Source organism: Megascapheus bottae, chromosome 4 (genome assembly GCF_031878675.1).
Source record: "Megascapheus bottae isolate mThoBot1 chromosome 4, mThoBot2.hap1, whole genome shotgun sequence".
Classification (NCBI taxonomy): domain Eukaryota; kingdom Metazoa; phylum Chordata; class Mammalia; order Rodentia; family Geomyidae; genus Megascapheus; species Megascapheus bottae.
This window is the reverse complement of record NC_143512.1, coordinates 23799926-23807540: the sequence shown is the minus strand read 5'-3', so window position 1 is coordinate 23807540 and position 7615 is coordinate 23799926. Positions and strand designations below refer to the sequence as shown.

Genomic DNA, 7615 nt, shown 5'->3' with positions numbered 1-7615 from the left:
TAATCACATCACTTTTATGTAAAATTGGCACTTTTTGAGAAAAAAATCACAATTCATCCTTATTTATTTATTTATTTATTTATTTATTTATTTATTTTTGTGGGGCTTGGGGCTTGAACTCAGCCTGGGCACTGTCCCTGAGCTCTTCAGCTTAAGGCTACCATCCTACCTCTGGGCATGGGTGCTGTCCCTGAGCTCTTCAGCTCAAGGCTACTACACTACCCTGGAGCCAAGCCCCACTTCCCATTTTCTAGAGGTTAATTGGAGATAAGAGTTGCAGACCCTTTTGTGCCCAGGCTGGCTTTGAACCTTGATCCTCAGATCTCAGCCTCTTGAGTAGCTAGGATTGCAGTCGTGAGCCACCAAGCCTGGCTAATTTTATTTATTTATTTTTATTTGGTTGGTTTTTGGTTTTTTTTTGTTGTTGGTTGTTGGGCTTGGACTCTGGTCTTGGGTGCTGTCCCTGAGCTCTACAGCTCAAGGCTATCCCCCACCCTTGGGGCTCTTCAGCTCAAAAGCTACTCCTTGAGCCTCAGTGCCACTTTTGGATTTCTACTGGTTAATTGGAGATAAGATAAAAAGATCAAAGTAAATAGCAATGGGAGGAAAGTAAGGAGTGGAAAGAGAAAAAAAGAAGACAAACTAACGTGCAGATTTCATGACTTAATGAAGTACGGGTTTTCTAACAAATACAAATGAATATAAAAATCTCAGAATCAGTTTTCTGTAGTTCCTGTTATTTTAAATTTTCTGAAAACAGTGTTGTCCAATGGCATATTTAAGACAGAATAGTCAAAGTCATTTCCAACAAATAATTCTTCAAACAATTCAATTACCTAATAAAGTTACTTTAAACTGTGTAGAAGACTACACAGTTTCTCAAGCTTGAGGATTGTGTTTTGAATCCAAGCTTGGCAGAAATATCCATAAGACCCCCTCTCCAAAACATCCAGAAATAAGGTTGACTGAGGTACAGGTGAAGCAGTTGAGTGCCAGTTGAGTCACCAAGTTAATTAGCATGAAGTCCTGAGTTCAAATTTCATTATCAGCAAAAACAAAACAAAACAAAACTGTTCGTGAAATGCTATTTGTTTGTCATACAACCTCAAAATGGAAAGTGGTAGTTTCAATCTAGAAGGTATTAGCTTGGCATTTAGTATTTCTATCCTATTAAAACTGCGAATGTGGAACTACTCCTGAATTTCATTACATAGCTCAATGTTTATGGTGAATATGCTTCATTATCTCTATATTCATGAAAAGAGAGACCATTTTAGAATACTGTATATAATTTGCACATCTTATAAAAATTATGTGTATGTAATATTCAGACAGATTTTCTTGCCTAGATGATTCCATATGAAAAATTATACTGGAAGGCTAATATGTGAACATATTAACATCAATAAAATTGTGAATTTCAGTTTCAAATGATCTAATCAGTTGAATTCTCTAGTAAATATCTTACAGTTTGGAGTAAATCATTCAAACCAGCCTTGTTGAAAGGGGTCATGTTTATAAAGATATATTGTATTCATAAACTGCTTTGTTCCATGACAATTCTTTTGCACAGCTATTAAAAAATAAAAATGAATAGGCAGTCCAAATATCTCACACTTGTAGCCCTCGGTATTTAGGAGGCTGAGTTTTCGGAATCACAGTTCAAAGTCAGCCCCAGGCAGCAAATTCCATGAGACCCTTCTCTCCATTAAACTTCTCAGAAAAAGGCAGAAGTGGTGTTGTGGCTCAAATGGTGGAGTGCTAGTGGAGCACAAAGTGGTCCAGGGACAGAACCCAGGCCCTGAGTTCAAGCCCCAAGACTGGTAAAATAAATAAATAAATAAATAAATAAATAAATAAATAAATAAATAAATAAATAAATATTACAAAAATTTTACCATAAGCTTCCTAGTCTTATATTTCTACTGTAAGTTGTTTCTATCCATGCCTCTCTCATTTGGGTAGAATTTTCCTCCCTTTCATTTATTTGGTTGTATGTGACCACTGAGTATGGCAATAATAGAACATCTTTCCATGGAATGTAATTACATTCTTCTTCCCAGATGTTCTAATTTTTTAAATTCTGGATTTGTAATCTCCATCAGAGAGATATGTGACAATTTTTATATAAGCACGTGTTGTGCTCATACAAAATATATTTTATAAGGCATTCTGTTTTTCCGCAGAGACACTCGCACATTCAGTTAGAAGTTTCCAAAAAAGGGAAAATGAAGGAAATTTTAATAATAACTATATGTAGTATATTATGTTTTATATTTAACTGTGCTTCTAAATTGCATGAGGGAGTTAGTGTTTAATAGATATGTTCTGTCTGACGTTCTGGTTCTGTAGAAAGAAGAGTATTCAGAGATAACATGTATACAATCTTCCTACTGATTTCTAAGACTTTATAATTTCTCTCACTATGTAACTGAAATTCAACCACAGTGAAATACAGACACATAGAATATTTACCTTGTCTCTGCCTTGATATTTTAGTTACAAATAATAGATAGTCTTCATATACAATGTCAAAAAAAGATTGAATCACTTACCTTTTTGCCAACTTGTTTTGCTTTTTACTGCCAGAGTTGGAACCTAGTACAAGCTAGTCAAGTGCTCCACCATGAGCCACAATTAACCATTAGCTGTTAGCAGAAAGGTTAAAGAAACAAGTATTGATCTGTTTGTACATTCATCACAAGTTCATCACTAATCACAGTATAGACGAATTCTAATAAAACCCCAAATGATTCCACATTTGCTTGAAAGTTTTTCTTGAACCATTTTTATGTTGTGTTGAACCTTTTAAAACAATTCCTTTCAAAATAGCATTGTTCTAGTTTAATATTTCTTTGCTTTCTAGCTCTTTTCCCAGAAAATGTATTTCCTGGGTGAGTTTTTTCAACTCATTTATGTCTTTGGGCAATTGTTTTGCCTCCTCAATAAATCTTTATTCCATCTACAACTCCAAGCCCTTCTCTTTGATACTTCCTATGCTAATTACCTACTGTACTTATTTAGCATTTGCTTGACTGTGTGTATTAGTGACAAAACATGTAAAAACTTTTCCAGATAACTTTAAATTGTTTATGTAAATATCTTTGCTTACTATCTAGAAAGTTGCCATTGATAACTGTTTTTTGTTATTATAATTACCATTTTTAATCTAACCAATGCTCCCAGGCATTCAGCTTTAGAAATTCTCAAAATCTTAGAGTATTATCTTCAAGTATAATTTTATGTAGTATTAATCTGATATTTAGTGGATATTAAGTATAGTTAGATTCAATATGTTTTTTTTATTTTCAAAACAAAAAATAATACTATTTACTTTTCTTATTTAGGAGAGGATAATATATATAATGAATACCAAAGAATACAACAAAACTATGAAATTAACCCATAAAATTGTTTCTCAATTTTCATAGCTTCTGTTAAAACAGCAGTCTTTACTGCAAAGGAGAAAGAGAAAATTAGTGAAAAGTGCTTGAAAAGTGATCAGAAATCACTCTTAAGTACTGTTCTTAAAACTTATCTTCCTTATTTCCTGAAATAGACCTTATAAAATGTAAGCCTATCCAATGTACTTTAGTGCATTATGCACTGTTTTGATTTTAGATATTTTAGAAAACTACTTATCTTAAGAGTCTGTTAGTGCTTTGCTATGGAAGGATACCCTGCTAAAAGCAGAGTGTCAGGCCTTCTTCCATTAGTACGTTGGGCCATGTACATGGGTCTGACATTGATGCCTTTACCTTACCATCATTATGAATTCAGCAGTCAGGCTGAGAGTACTGTATTCATTAGAAGGTTATTTGAAAACTGATTTGAATTTGACTGTATTTTATGAATCACAGTACATTTTACGTCTTTCAAAAATGGAATTATTAAAGTCTCAATTTACTATTATTTTTTGGCATGGGTCTTGAACTTGGCCTGGGCACTGTCCCTGAACTCTTCAGCTCAAGGCTACCTCCCTACCCTTGAGCCAAATCCCACTTCTGTTTTCTAGGTTAATTGGAGATAAGAGTCTCAGGATCTTTTGTGCCCAGGCTGGCTTGTAACCTTGATCCTCAGATCTCAGCATCCTGTGTAGCTAGGATTACAGGTGTGAGCCACCACACTCGGCTTAGTAAATATTCTTGTAAGGTAAGAAATGCAAGATTTTTTATGGGGTTTTTATAGTTATTTTTTAATGTTTATTATATATGTATATTTATATTTTTATTGTAATTAATAGAAGGGTTACATTATATTCACCAGGTAGAAGGTGCATAACTTCACAAATATTGATACCCTTTCTCATAACATGGTCCCCATTTCCCCCCCACCCTCCCCCTGCTTATCTTGATTTCCCCCCTTCCCTATCCAATTTCAAATAACCAATTAAGCACATATAAAATATATCAGATAACAAGGTGAAATATTGTAACAATATGAGTTAACCAAGGGATGGAGAAAGAGATGAGAGATAACATAGTACATTAAGGACAACAGTCACTCATTTTATGGCTTTTGTTTCCTTATCCTGGAGGTCCTTATATTTGGTGTCATACTATTTGGCCTAATGTCTCTAGATTTTGTTCTATTGTAAATCTCTGCTAGGAGAGCCCAAGGTTTCTACTGATTATGACAAATGAGGGAGACTATTGGGCCTATGTTCCTTTGAGTCTGGCTTACTTCACTTAGTATGATTTTTTTTCAATACCATAAAATTATTTTAATATATTTTCCTCCATGACTGAATATATAAAGATAATGGAAGTAATGTATTCTTCTGCTGTAAAGATGGGTGGAATATGTCAAAATCAACTCGCTGAATTTTCTTTAAATAGTGCTCTAGAGAATCTGTGTGAAGAAAAGCAGGAAACTCTTTCACAGGAACACTTCTGTGGAAGGACCTTGCATGCTTCAGGTGTAAGTGTGCCTGGCTGGCAACGTCATATATTACATCTATCATGTTTTTACTTTGGTTCCTCCGTAGAAAGTCCTCTTGGGAAACACCATGCAGCATACAAATATCCATGGGAAGAAACACTTTTCTTCTGCTTCCATGATAAGGAGTTGCTCTCAGGACAGTAATAATGCCTTGTGCTTTTCCAAGGTGACTTGCAGCATGATCTGCATGAAGATCCTTTATCCCCAAACTTTCTAGTGTTAAATAAAGAAGAGAGCTCTGTGTGTTTTTGGCATAATTTTCAAGTTCCTGGATATTACGATATGCTTTGTCATCCAAATTTTTTTCTCTTTCATCAATGATTTTCATTAGCCATCTTTTAGTCAGGTTATGTCTTTTTACAGCCTTCCATAGTTCAATAGCTACTGGCTGATGTGGTGGTTTATCGCAGTATATGTCTTCAACAGCTTTTTTCCAGAACTGCATTCGCATCAGTCCAATTGTTTTTTCAGAAACGGAGTCCTTAACCTGGGCCAGCTCCACATTGAAAGCCCTCAGCGCAAAAGCAGAGCTTCAGGATTCTGCAGGGAGTAGCAGGGAGCACAAGTAACTTTCATAATCTCTCTTCCGCAGCAACTCCAGGCAATAGTGGTCAGAGCCCAAGTCGGCAGGTCCACTGGCCACCGCCATGCTTCGCCCGGTCACTGCGGGCCCAGGGAGCCGCCGCATGCGCATCCATAAGCTGGTGGGCGGCCAGCACAGGTGTAGGCTCAGGACTGTGAGCCTCAGGGGACCGCAGCGGGAGCCCAGCACGGAGGCCACCATGATGCCGGCCTCGCATGCCCTTGGCCCGCCAGCGCCGTGCATGCGTGGCCACCCCCCACTTAATATGATTTTTTTCTAAGTCTTTCCATTTCCTTACAAATGGGGCTATGTCATTCTTTCTGACAGCATCATAGAATTCCATTGTGTATAAATACCATATCTTGTTGATCCACTCCTCAACTGAGGGACATCTGAGTTGGTGCCATATCTTTGCTATGGTAAATAGTGCTGCAATGAACATCATTGTGCTAGTGGATTTAGTATGTCCTTGTTTCTGGATGATTGGGTAAATGCCAAGTAGTGGAATTGCTGGGTCATAGGGGAGCTCTATGTTTAGTGTTTTGAGGAACTGCCATACTGCTTTCCATAGTGGTTGAACGAGTTTACACTCCCATCAACAGTGTATTAGTGATCCCTCCTGGCCACATCCCCTCCAGCATCTGTTGTTATTAGTTTTCTTGATCCTGGCCATTCTAACTGTAGTGAGGTAGAATTTTAGAGTTGTTTTAATTTGGAAATGCAAGATTTTATATCATGACAACTTAACTCCACTGTGGACTTTGATAATTCTAGTTATTTTATTTAATATAATTGTAAAATACCTGATAAAATTTAAGCATAATTTCAGAAATTGATTGCAATTTTTTTCAATTACAATAGTAAAATTAAACACATGTATGGTATCTCAGATGATGGCACTCATGACTTTTTAAAAAGAAGATCACAACATAAAAATGGATTACTGTAACTAAAATTTATGTTTTTATTTTGCAAGTACACTTACAAAACTGGTTGTAAAATAAATATTTGTTTAAATTTTCACCAGATTTAACTGAAAAATAGATATGCATTTAGAGGTTCAAGTTCTGAATTTGTAATAAATGAATTTAAGAACCCTTGATTTTCTATGATTACAATCACAAATGTTTACAAATTTTTCAGATAATTTTTATTATATTAAATATATGTATATACTTACATTGTATCATTGTATGTTATTTGTCAGGTTCACAACTTTGCAAAGCAATTTTATGCTGTTTTCATGTTGCAAGACAAAGAGACCATGTATCATTGAAAAATTAAATCTGTCAAGATAATCAGCTGGTAATGATTTCTCATCTTTACAGAAAGTAGAAGTATTTTTACTTCCTTTTGGCCATGGGGACTTGAACTCTGGGCTTGGGCACTATCCATGAGCTCTTTAGTTCACCATTAGTGCTATAACACTGTGAGTCACAATACCACTGCCAGTTTTCTGGAGGTTAATTGGAGATAAACCTCTCTCATAGTCTTTTTTGCCCAGACTGACTTTGAACAATGGTCATCAAATCTCAGCCTTGTGAGTAGCTAGGATTATAAGCCTGAGCCTCCAGGCATGGCAAACATTTTTTTTTTTTTGGAGCAACTTTAATGAGATAAGAAAAAGCTTGTGATTTAAGTAACATGTAAATGAATCTAAGTGGTATTTGCATACTAAGACACATTTAATCATAATATTCATAATCAAGTGAAAATCACTTTAGGTAAGTATAGATTTAATGAATGTAATAAATTAGCTTTAATTTGCAAATGAGCGCTTTTAAATAATGCTTTTGAAATTTGACTTAATAAAACACATTCTAAATTCTCTTATAAATTTAAATAAGATATTACTGTTACCAAATTTATTTCAACTATCTTTTTTATTTCTGTACAAAAATTTTAAAATAGCTCAGCACCCAGTTGTATAATAAATAACAATAATGATAAGCCGGGAGCTAGTGGCTCAAACCTGTAATCCTAGCTCCTTAGGAGGCTGAGATCTGAGGATCGTGGTTCATAGCCAGCCCAGGCACACAAGTCCTTGAAACTCCTGCCTCCAGTTAACCACCAGAAAACCCAGAAGTGGCT

The 7615-nt window shown here is 35.5% G+C and overlaps 1 pseudogene; it reads right to left on the bottom strand.

Annotated features, from left to right (window-relative positions):
- Positions 1-4723: 4723 nt before the first annotated feature.
- LOC150064160 (NADH dehydrogenase (ubiquinone) complex I, assembly factor 6 pseudogene) lies at positions 4724-5567 on the bottom strand (annotated as a pseudogene).
- Between the last annotated feature and the right edge of the window lie 2048 nt (positions 5568-7615).